The 12,823-nt window shown below is 40.3% G+C and overlaps 2 pseudogenes across 2 annotated transcripts; one reads left to right on the top strand and one right to left on the bottom strand.

The window, feature by feature from the left end:
* Positions 1 to 5,488: 5,488 nt before the first annotated feature.
* On the bottom strand, positions 5,489 to 10,192 carry LOC311365254 (annotated as a pseudogene). Its single transcript has 8 exons — positions 10,088 to 10,192; positions 8,199 to 8,609; positions 7,954 to 8,111; positions 7,285 to 7,523; positions 7,008 to 7,238; positions 6,726 to 6,881; positions 6,241 to 6,342; positions 5,489 to 5,775 (listed from the first exon to the last, which is right to left on the bottom strand). The product of its transcript is annotated as an uncharacterized misc_RNA (transcript).
* A 748-nt stretch (positions 10,193 to 10,940) lies between these two features.
* LOC311365253 lies at positions 10,941 to 12,085 on the top strand (annotated as a pseudogene). The gene is made up of 3 exons: positions 10,941 to 10,956; positions 11,092 to 11,776; positions 12,081 to 12,085. The product of its transcript is annotated as an uncharacterized misc_RNA (transcript).
* Positions 12,086 to 12,823: the final 738 nt, after the last annotated feature.

The following is a 12,823-nucleotide window of genomic DNA, read 5'->3' as shown; positions in this document are numbered from 1 at the left end:
GTACTAGTGTTGAACAGTAAGTGTTGAAAATACACAATGAGATAAAAAACAACAACTTGACTGTTATTTAGGCCATATAAATCATTAGATCATGTTACTTACAAATCCATCTCCTTTTCCATCAATCTGAACCTTCAAGGATGGGAAAGTGTTGATGATACTCTTTGCGAGAGCAAGCTTTTCATCATTTGGTGGGTAACTGGGGGGACAGAGAAGAGCAAAATCCAAAACTGCCATCTGTCAGGGCAATGACTATTAAGTACAATTCAAAGTCGTTCAATATTTTTTGAGCTTATATACTTACTATCCATGCTTCTCCACCAAGTGACTGATGCATATTTTGACAAGGAGCCTCCTTGACTCAATTTTCAGTGTTCCTCTTATCTTGTGTTCTTCAAGTATCTCTGGTGCTTTGCTTTGAAGTAGAGACTGCAGGCCTCGCTGTTCACTTGGCACTGGAACATGCTACAATAATGGAGAGACATGATGGAGGTGAATTTAACCTTTAAAATACTATTACGTATAGTATAGAGCCATGGGGTGGGTGATACGCCCAGGATTGCCTGTTGCCGACATTATGATTCTCTTACCATCCCAGATTTTGCCATACTGATGTTAGATAAATGCATTCCTCCAGTACTAGTGATGTGTACATGTGACTGCAAATTTCAGATTTCAGGTTATATTGCCCACCCCTAAAAAGAGACCTGGAATATATTCACATGAACAATGAACACAAATACCTGAATCTGATGGGCCTCGCCAGCATTTGTTTGGGATAGTGCTTCTGTGCTTGACATGAAGACCTGAAATCTATCAAAGTTCTTGATTGCTGTGTTTCTGTCAACATCAACAAATTCTTGGAAATCAGTGTGATATTTCAGAACTCTGTCAAATGCAAAACCTAGTTGCTCTGATGTGGTTTGAGTTATAAGCTGTTCAAGAGTGTGAACAGTATAAATCTTCCTTGAACACTCTTTTGCATTTTTAAAGACAGTAGCAAGAACTCTGACTGATCCAGGCTCGTGGTCTGGGTCCTCCTGGGGAAGAAGAAAAGAGGGGGAAATGCTATTTACACTCATTGTATAGTATGATGAGTTTATAAATAAATCTCAACCCAAAACTAATCTGACTACATGAACTTGGACTGTGCAGCCCTCCTTGACTTTACAAAAATTGCTAGCACAGCTAAAGTTTTCATTAAAAAAAAAGAGCTACAGGATCCAAAGCAATAAGAATCATCACTCTTACACATGCGCACACATGTCATTCTTATCAACCAGCTCCACAAAATCCACACAGCCTTTAACCCCTTGCTCTGACACACGCACACGCACGCACGCACGCACGCACACACACACACACACACACACACACACACACACACACACACACACACACACACACACACACACACACACACACACACACACACACACACACACACACACACACACACACACAGAGTCACATGCACTTAAGGAAGCAGGTTAGAGTCCGTGTTTAGCAGTCGGGGACTTTCGAGCTCAAAGCACTGTTACCGTGACACACATCTATTTCTAGTGGGGCGAGCAACCCCCAACTCTGCTGCACTTAACGTTAGCTTCATCTCAGCTCCCTCAAAACTCCGCTCAGAAATGTCTACGCCCCCCACCGCCACTACTTTTCTTTTTAATTACGTCAACAAAATAAATTAATTACAGAACATTAATACACATACATATCAGACAAACATAGCCCCCCCCCCCCCCCCCTACCACACCACACGCACGCACACGCACACTCACTCACTCACTCACTCCTTGAGAGCAGATGAAGCTACGAGCACCGAGTCGGGAGGCTAGTAACGTTAGCCTCGCTAGCTGTCACGGATGCTAACGTTACCTACACTGACAACAAGCGACAAGTGGCCTCACAATATGGCGACTTTCGCCGTCAGCCACCGCGCGGCTAGCGACGTCACGTCACGTCTCCCCTCCCCCGTCCCCTTCCCGCCACTCCTCCGTAACGTTACCGTCTCGTTCTCGGTGTAGGTACTTTCCGCCAACTGCTAACGTTAACGACTTCTGTTGACCGGTAGCTTCGAGTTCACAGCAGTTAACGTACATTAACATAACCAGTTGTCCTGGTTCTTCAAAATAAAAGCACCGCTATTTCCGCTTTGATTCTGCCGAATCATTCATGACGTTACTTCTGTGGTTATTTAACAGTAAAGTAACGCAAAAGTAATGTAAAAAGTGAAGCGTTACTCTACACCGACGGGGATATTGTCCAATACATTTTGAAAGTAACTTGCACACTGGCAATGGCGCAGTTTTCGGGCTTATTTCCCATCATGTTCAGAGGTTAACGTTAATTTAGCTAATTTAGCTTACCTCTGGCTGGCCTGCTAATATCAATTTACAGCCAAAAAAAAAAAAAAACGTTAGCAACGGGAAATGTGTAGCCATCTGACCTGGCGATATACTTTATGCTGTAAACCTTTCTATTTTCCCCGTCAAAAGTCGGCATAGCCTGACCGTTAATGTACCGTATATTGTATTATCATTAAGTTACTGCATGGGAGGTCACCAAGTTTATTGAAGCTAACAGATAGCTATTGTGCTAACTCTAACCAGGAGCAGGTTATAGTCATTACAAACGTTATTTAGCTCCTTAACATATTTTAAAGGTTATTTTCTGCATGTTATCTTGCTAATAAATATGAACACCAAATGAAAAACTTAACTTACAGGTGGCTGCGACTCCGACTCCATCCTCCTCTCCTCCCTCGAACAAGAGTGAAAAGCGCGGTGACAGCGGTCAAATCATGGGTCAAATGCAGAAATTCAAAAGGAGCATGACGTGATCGGACCGTTAAATTTTTTAACTAGATTATTCACATGCAAAAATATTTACTTTTATTTATTTTTATTCGTTTTAAGGCTATTTCATGTACTACTGTAAAAAAACAAAAGAACATGTTGTTTTAAAAAAAAATTAAACAAATTATTTTCCCCCAATCAGATGACACATGTATCGTGTCAATAATAAAATAAAAAATAACACATTATGTGCTAAAATCTACACAACATGTGTCAAAATGATATCAACACAACCATGTGTGTTGTTTTTTGACACATCCCTTTTTGCTGTGTAGAATCAGGGGGTACGTGAGGCTCGGACTAACCGCCGCCTTGACTCTATGCGTTTTCCCCCCATAACGAATTTCGATAGGGACCAAGGGATACGTGTGAACATCCCCGTGTATACATCTCACCAAAACGCTCGATGCCTCGACCAATGCCTCGGACCGCACCAGGCGCTGATGGATCATGGTCTGCATACAGCCGGAATCCAACAGCGCCTGGTACGTACCCCGTTGTATCCTCACCGGGATACGGTACGCCTCGCCGGGACCGTAGGGAGGGATCGGGGCACCGGTGATGCGGACGACCTGGCCCACCTCCATCATCGGGCAGTCCCTCCGAAGGTGTCCCGGCTGTCCGCACCGCCAACACCCCTCCCTTGCCGTCTGAGCGCCCGTCTGCGGGATGGGGGGGGAAGGTGATCTATGTGCCTGCTCTGGACTGGGCCCCCCCCCCCCTCGCCCTTGGTAGCGGGGTGGGTTTGTTCCCCCGCAGGGCCGCTGCACCGGTCCGCGGGCTCGGGATTGGTGCTGGTGGTCGCCGCGAGCTGGGCCTTGCCCGGCAGGAGGCGGTGAGCCCACTCTTGGCGTGGCCACCCGGAGACCTCGGCCACCCCCCGGAACGTCTCAAGGAAGGCCTCCGCGTCGTCGGTGTCCCCCATCTTGGGGACGTGGATGTGGCCCACCGCCGCCGCCGCTCTGGGTTCCCGATCACTTTCTTTGCTGGCCATAGAACATGAAGTTGTTGAAGGGTTGGATTTTGACGATATTGTGCACCAGTTTGCATATTTAAAGTCGAGAAGGAAGTACTGAGTAATCTGCTATTCTAAATTACTTAGAAGGAATTAATCTTTGATAGCATTAAATGTTTTGTTTGAGTTAATATGTGTGTTAATGTGAGAAAATAATGAATATATATGTGTGTTAATGTGAGAAGTTTTATAGGCAAATAATAATATAAATTGTTAATAATAATTAAATTGTTTGTGTATTTGAGTTCAGTCTTGAAAGGAGGCCAGTTGTAAGGCATTAAATATTTTGAGTTAAAAATATGTGTGTAATGTGAGAAAATAATTGATATATGTGTGTATATGAATTCATATATGTGTGTTAATGACATTAACACACATATATTAATTCATATACATATATATCAATTCTTTTCTCACATTACACACATATTTAGTGATATGAATATGAATATGAATTCATATATATATATTCATATAATATATATGTGTGTATATTAATTAATATATGAGTTAATGTGAGAAAATAATTAATATATGTGTGTTAATGTGAGAAGTTTTAAAAGCAAAGATAGGCCATTAGGCCTAATAATTAGATTGTTTCTGTATTCATGAGTTCAGTATTGAAAGGAGGCCAGTTGTAAGGCCCATTTTTTGAAATAAAATAATAAGAATATATAGTACACTGCAAAAAATGCCACTTCAAAAATAAGTAAAAAAATAACGAATACAAGGCGTTTTTTGCTTGTAATGAGTGAAAAAATCTGCCAATGGAACAAGTGAAAATTGGCTTGGTAAGATTTCTTGAAATTAGAGAGTTATTTCGTGATAATAAGAGATCTTGAAATTAGCTTGGACAACTCATTTTGAGCGATATTTTATTAATATTAGGAATTGTTGTGCATCATAATAAGCCTGTAAGGCTCAAAAGTAGCTTTTATGCTTTTACCATTCATGTCATCATATTTATTTCAAGTGTATTTAACCTATTTTAAGTTCTAACATAGTGAAACTTTCTAGATTTAAGACCACAACCTACTTGAAATAAGGTTAGCAATGGATATTTAAAGATAAAATGTCTTGAAGTTAGCTGGAAATAGAGCATTTCTTACTAGTATCAGGAAGTGTTTTTTGTGCATCCTCTTCATTTCAAGTATATTTAACCTATTTTAAGTTCTAACATAGTGACACTGTTCTCGATTTAATACCATAACCTACTTGAAATAAGATTAGAAAGGGATATTTAAAGATAAAATGTCTTTAAGTTAGCTGGAAATACTCATTGAGCATCAACTACTTCAAATAAGACTACAAATGAAAACAAGTATTACATTAAACAATCAAATGTTTTATTTTCTGCAAATTATTCAGAACAATTTGCAAATGTGCAAACCACAAAGCAGTGTGTTCGATGGAAACTACGGACAGAGGCCTCACTTTACATTGCCTTATTTACAACATTTGCATAGAACGTATGCATTGCAACGTATTCACATTTGCATAGAATGTAGAATTTGCATCTCACACACACACACACACACACACACACACACACACACACACACACACACACACACACACACACACACAGTTATTGGCCAACAAAAGCGTTCTAATCAGCCATGCCCTTCTTGTAAGATGGTGTGAGGTCTTTCTCATGGATTGTGTCCAAGAGGACCTCCGTTTGTATGACTGAAAGCAGAGTGGCTGCACACTTTGGGTACGTAAGGTGTAGGGCATAATAGTAGGCCATAAGGTATAACGCACCCTCGGCAACCTTTTCTTTTGGGAACACATCGGCACATCTCCTACAGCCAGGAGGCAGTTGGATGTACTCACAATCAGCACTGGACAGGAGAGGGAGCGCTTCTTCAAGTAGGCATTGGGGTCTTCTTTGTCCTTAAACACATAACACAGACATCCTTCCATCAGGATAATGCACTTTTGTTTAAAGGATCTTTTTTTTTGTTTAAAGCCCTTTTAGAAGGTTGTTTACAATCAAATAACTTTCCAAAGCAGAAGTCTGGCGAAAGGTGCAGTACTGAGAAAGTTACAGCTGAAGTTGCTGCTTTTAACTGTCCACAATGCATTTCCTGTTCACATAGGTTATAAGCTTTCCAAAACACTAAAAACGTTTTCAAAATCAATAGACTTAAAGAATATCAAAATGTGTGTGGATCTGCTGTACAAAACGGTGTTGCTAAACAAGCTTTAATTGAATTTATAGGGATGTATTCATTAAAACCTGCTACTAATACATTGGAAGCAGTTAGATGCAGAAACTTCATCTATAACTTTTTCAATACTGCAGCTTTTGATGCCTTTGACAGCCGAAATCATCCTGTAACGTTTTACACAGCTCACCTCAAGGACATGCACCAGAGCCTCACTCGCATCTCGTAGCCTCTTCGGAGGAGCAGACGTAGAGGGGAACAGTGATGGCAGCACACGTAGGATTCTGATCGCCTGTCCAAATGTTGAGGAAAAGATTAAATAATTTTACACTGAGATGAAATGTAAAAGGTAAAATCTAGATTCACGTCTTTCTTATCACTCTGCAAGTAGTCCGGTAACTTATCAACCCCAGCGTGTCCGGTTGCTAAGCGACGTCAACGTCTTTGGCGGACTATTTCTCTGCTGATCAACACTACGAATGGTAATTGTAAAAAGACACACCGTGTGAAGATATTTTTTCGTTTTGGCAAGTAGCCGTGTAATGAGCGGGATAATGTATAGAATGTCATTATTGAAAATAATACCCTTCAGAATGAAGGACCCACACACTAGCACATGAACTTGACAATTGACATGCTTTATGTCCACCAGATCACTAATAACATCAGAACACATTGCTTACCTTTATCCATTCCCATTGGAGGTTTCAGCATCTTTTTCCACACACCATAAAACTGCACCTTCTGGCAGAAGTCGTGCCATCTTCCCTTCACTTCATCAATGTAGTGGCTGTTATCCCTGTCCAAAATGTGTTGAAGCTCCCCCATCACCTATGAAATATCCAATATACCAATACAGACATTTGAATGCATCACTTAGGAGGAAGAAATTGGTATATAAAACATTGTTCTGTGTGGTACCATGTTTTGAATTATGCCCGGTCAATAATGACTTACATGTCCAATGTCCTTGAAACAAGGATATGCCTCTAGAATTTTCTCGTGTCTGTCCTCCTCGGGAACTGTATCGTAATCAATGAATGCTCTTCTGGCTGTAAATTCCAAATCCAGGAGCTGTGAGACAGATTTGTGGTTTGGATTTTTTGTTTTTTTAACAAAGCCTGTAGGGTCCTACAGTGCTTGGCCATGGTTGCTGGACTGTCGGTTGCTGGACTGTCGGTTGCTGGACTGTCGGTTGCGGGACTGACGGTTGCTGGACTGTCGGTTGCTGGACTGTCGGTTGCTGGACTGTCGGTTGCTGGACTGTCGGTTGCGGGACTGTCGGTTGCGGGACTGACGGTTGCTGGACTGTCGGTTACGGGACTGACGGTTGCGGGACTGACGGTTGCGGGACTGACGGTTGCGGGACTGTCGGTTGCGGGACTGACGGTTGCGGGACTGTCGGTTGCGGGACTGACGGTTGCGGGACTGACGGTTGCTGGACTGACGGTTGCGGGACTGACGGTTGCGGGACTGACGGTTGCGGGAGTGTTAGCTGTAAGACACAAAAATACATAATTAAATACATACTGTAACATTTTTTGATAGGAATAAGTGGTTATAGGAAGTAGAAAAGGTTGCTGTACAGCAGAGTTTGAATGTTTTAGGTCTCTACTTTGACACGAGTCAAAACAGAATGCATTCACCATGCACATAATATGCCAATATAACATTGAATGACACTTGGTTCATCTTATTTTATGAGTGCAAGGAAACGGAAATGTAAAAAACTGTTTTACTGAATTTTTATTATTATATTGTTTTAAAGACCCAATAATGTGGGTTTATTAGACTCAACATCACAAGTGTAACAGGAATATAAACACCACAGAAGGGTATATTTGTAAATGTAGAGTTGGAACTCACCTCTTTCATTGCGCGAGTCTGGGGTGCTACTCCCTGCTGAGGAGATATCTAAAATGATGAGTCACTTGAATCATTTACATCGGTGTCACTTGGCTGACCAAGACGGCGCCTCTTTGAATGTCTCCCATCTGGATTGGACTTTTGGGGTGTTCTCACGTTTTGCAAACGTTTGTAAATCTGTGCATACACAGTGACCTGTGACAAGACAAATGTAAAGAAATCCTTTAATCTCTACTAAAAATGCCAAACATGAAACACTTTAGTCATCACTTCAACACTTACCCATGTATTCTTCAGGTGTCGGTCCTGCAGCATGGGGTAGTACAGTACTACTGTCTTTGCCATAGCTGTAATTTCTGTTTTTGACGGATATCTGTCTGATTCTCCACCCCCCGTTGCCCTCAGGATTGCGATCATACTGGTCATGGTGTTTCGGATGAGCCGGCATCTGAGGTCTTTTGACATTTGGCAGTTGCTCTCTTCACCTATCTTTTCCAACTCCAAGTAATGTTTTCGGACTTGCTCAAGTTTGGTGTCGGTGTGCAATACATATTCTGGGCAGGATAACTTCACAACCTTTTCAGGGGTTTTGTACTTAGCAGGACATCCTTTCACAGGAGTGGATGTCTGTGGCAGGGGTGTCTCATTAAAATAAGTACAACTTCCAGCTTTTGAGTCATCTCGGCCAGATTCCTGTAAAATAAAATAAAGTAAATAACTGGTCAAAGCAACATTTCATAATTTTTTAACAAAATAAAAAATGCAATGCAGCATTGACACTTATTTTCATTACTAATGTGTAATTGCTTTTTTTGTTACATACATATTTGAATGTAATCCATTTTATATTAATATTTGTATGGAAAATTCATGTTTTCTTTCGATAACTTCAATGTAATGTGACTAATTTAATATAAAAATTTATCACTACACAGGACACAAAAAAATCATGAATTTGACATTGATCACAAGGCATGTGAGAAGAAATCATGAACTTTCCATACAAATATATTCAATCAAATATATCCATTTTGAAATTACATTTCAGTCACATAAAATGGAAGCAAAAAATCTGACATTTTCTGTTTAAATATTTATGTGAAATAAACAAATTAAATTAGTAATGAAAGTATATTTGCAACATGAGACAGATTTTCCTTGAAGGTTTTGGAAAACCTTGAAAAAAAAAATTGTGGTTTTGGTCACAATTTGGTCCAAATACTCCATACTACTGCCCGACCTTATGGTATTATTTCTGTTTTGATTATGTTAAAAATAGCCGATTACGTTTATGCAAATGAGCCACCATTATTCAACCAATACCAAATTAAAAGTAACCAACGGCTCTTTGCCAATGTATCTGTTCTTTCCCAAATAATTGAATCAACGTTATCATTTACCCAACAACACTTGACAATATTTTGTGTTGGTGGCTGGGAGCCTGGGAATATTCTTTGATCTAGGTTATTTTTAAACATTAGGCCTATGTTAACGTGTGGCATGACTCTCAAGCCCAGTGCACACACCTAGCGCGCGGGCGCGCCGCCCTCACGCCACTGCTCTATTCCCTCGCGCGGGCGCGCGGCCGACGTGTGCTTGGCTTCAGGCCGCCAAAGGCAGCGCGCTTTGAGCGGCTTGCTGTAATGAAGCATTATTGTTGTGATCATTATTATTATTATCACTGGTAATAGTTATGACATATACATTAATGACCTCATGTCGGAATGGCGGAACGTTTGAAAAAAAGTAAAGTACCACCACTCTGAAAATGGAAACAGAAATTGTCGGAGTGGGGATATGTCGGAAAGGACGGCGGATACCAGGGAACTCGGCGTGCTCGCTCATTAGCCTCGCTAGCATGTCAGCATACTCGCAGAATATTGCGCACATGTCGAGTTGGCGCAACCACACACATTTTCTTTAGAAAATGCACATGCGGCGACATGTCTAGTTGTAATTACACTTCTCAGAGGGTTACTATCGAGAGTTAATATCGAAGTGAGAAACCAACCCCATTCAAAATGGAATAAACTTGCTAAATCGACAAAAACTGTAAATCAAATATGTTACAATTGAACACACCTGTAGGCTACCATGGCTGTCCCCAAATCACTGTACTGCTAGCGCAATGTGCTGCTGCCTGTAGCTAATTAATGCCTTGAGAAACTGACCTCATCCGAAACTCCATGACAGATACGCCAGACCGCTTTTCTCCGTAAAAAGTTTTCTGGGCCTGGGAAAAGATCCCGCAAGTCTTCACGAGACAGCGTGCCCATCATTTCTTCGGTGATGTTTGCAGCTGTGAACAAATCGGATGACACACAAATTAGTGCCCTAGCCTAGAACAGCCAAACTGCATGAAACTAAGTAGAAGTTGTTGCTTCATTCAAAATTGCTTGCTCGTGCTAACCAGTTAACTGGATTAACTAGGTTTAAAAATTACATTTGCATACATTACCCCTAAAAACCAACCCGGCGACGTCGTCTAATTCGTTCATGCTGTTAACATTAGCTGACCTAGCTAGTTAGCTCAAATCAAACAAGTCCTGGTCAAGGAACTTCGGCTCTATTGCGTGCTTTCTTTGGCTCACATACTCTCCCCCACGTGACATAGGGGTATACCATTTCTAAAATGTGGGCCATGACATTAATTCATTTGTAAATCAATTAAAAATGAATTTTCTTAATGTATTAGGGATTTATAATATATATTTATACAGCAATTGTACTTTGTTCACTACATTCTTGTGCATTGCAGTTTAATTATTATGTAAATACAAGATAACTAAAAGAGAACTTACACCACTTTCCCCCACATTAAAAAGTTATGAACTCAGTTTAGCTTACCTGGGTGTAACGAGTTGCTCGCTGCTGTCTGTCGAGATCCCCATCCTTGCTCTTCCAAGATGATTTGGGGTTGTTTCATATGCTACATTTTTGTGGCATTGACTCTGAAAAAACTATTGAGTCACATAAACTCTTTGCACGGTCGCAGCCCTGACTTTCGCGTGGTGTGTGGCATTGATGGCTGTCCAAAAGAGTACAGGGTGTATAACTCATATTACTATAAAATACAATAATATAATAATAGCGTTCTTGCAGAGTTCTTGCAATGATTGAAGAGGGGCTACAGCTGATGATAATGATGGATTTTTTCACGATTTAATTGATGGAGATATTTGTAAGTCGCACCCACTGTTTTTGAAAGTTCCCACAGCATTGCAGTTAATTTTATATACAGATGAAATTGAGTTATGCAATCCTCTTGGATCTCGGGCAACCAAAAACAAATTATTATTGATTTATTACACCTTAGGTAACATCAACCCTAAATACCGATCAAGACTTGCTGCCATTCGTCTGCTTGCCAGGGTAAAATCAAAAGATCTTTCCAATTATGGTATTGATAAGATATTTGGATTATATTTTGGAGAGGATTAACCATGACTTAATTTAGCTGTATGGTGTTAAAGTTGTCACTGCAAATGGTGAGAAGACAATTTATGGGGCACTTATGTCTGTGTGTGGGGACACTCTAGCTCAACATGAAGTGGCTGGATTTAAGGAAGGAGTAGGGTTTTCCTACAGTAAATGCAGGCACTGCGAATGCAACTTTCAAGACATGCAGGAACAATTTAATGAAAATTTGTTTGTTAAAAGGACCATGGCAAGTCATATCAGGCAATGTAGTGACATTGAAAAGGCAAGCACTGACTTTCTGAAAGCAAACCTAAAAACGACATATGGTATAAACAGGATAAGCAAATTAACAGAATTTCCTCACTTTGATATAATCAATCAAACCCAACAAGACATCATGCATGTAATTCTTGAAGGTGTTGCCCCATATGAAATCAAATGTGTTTTAAAGCATCTTGTGCTATCAGGGCATATGCATTTAGAAATATTCAACAGTGCAATTATTGGTTTCCCTTATTCTCCTGTGGATGCGAGGGATAAGCCTTGCCCCATATCTGTCAATACAATGTCATCAAATTACAATAAACTGAAACAGTCCTCTGGGCAGATACTGGTTTTGTTGAAGATCCTGCCATTTGTTATTGACACAATTGGAGAAAATGATTACACAAAAATGCTGCTTGAGTTGTTAGAGATAGTCAAAATTCTGTTTTCACCTATTTTTGCTCTCTCAACTCTTTCAAGGCTGAAGCTTTTAATCGAGCAACATTTGAAACATTTCAAACAACTGTTTCCAGATATAAATATCATACCTAAACAGCATTACCTTCTGCATCTTCCTTCTCAGATTAAGGCACAGTGATTAAGCCTACAGTGAGGCATATGTGTATGCGCTTTGAGTCAAAGCATTGCTTTTTCAAGCAGTGGGCTTTGAAAAGTAGTTTTACCAATATTTGTAAATCTCTTGTGAAGCATAACCAACTATATGAATGTAGTCAGAATGTACACAAGAAACATCCAATTTTTTCTGGTGAAGTTGAAATGGGCCCAGTGTCTGAGGTGAAAAATGTTCACTATATAGAAGGAAAAATTAAAGACTATTTTGGAATAGAGCAAGTTGAATATGTTGTTTCTGTAAAGTGGATTATGCAACATGGAAATAAGTATACATGTGGTAAATCTTTGGTTATTTCTAATGTCATCAATAGTACTCCAGAGTTTGGACTCGTGAAAAACATCTATATTGTAAATGTGTCAGTGTATTGTTTTGAATGCCAACCTCTCTCTACAATGGAGTGGAATGATCATTATTTAGCTTATGAGGTAGAAGTTCCCTACCTAGCTCAAGCCAATGTTTTTGTGAATGCTCAAAATCTTGTTGATTATACATCATACTACTATTTGACCTTCAATCATAGAAAGTACATTCCAGTGAAGTATGATCTCACAGACATCATTGCACATCACTCCCTGAACACAACTAGTTG

The sequence above is a fragment of the Micromesistius poutassou genome (genome assembly GCF_964030765.1).
Source record: "Micromesistius poutassou genome assembly, chromosome: 20".
Taxonomy (NCBI): Eukaryota; Metazoa; Chordata; class Actinopteri; order Gadiformes; family Gadidae; genus Micromesistius; species Micromesistius poutassou.
The sequence above is the reverse complement of the archived record's forward strand: the minus strand, read 5'-3'. Positions and strand labels throughout refer to the sequence as shown.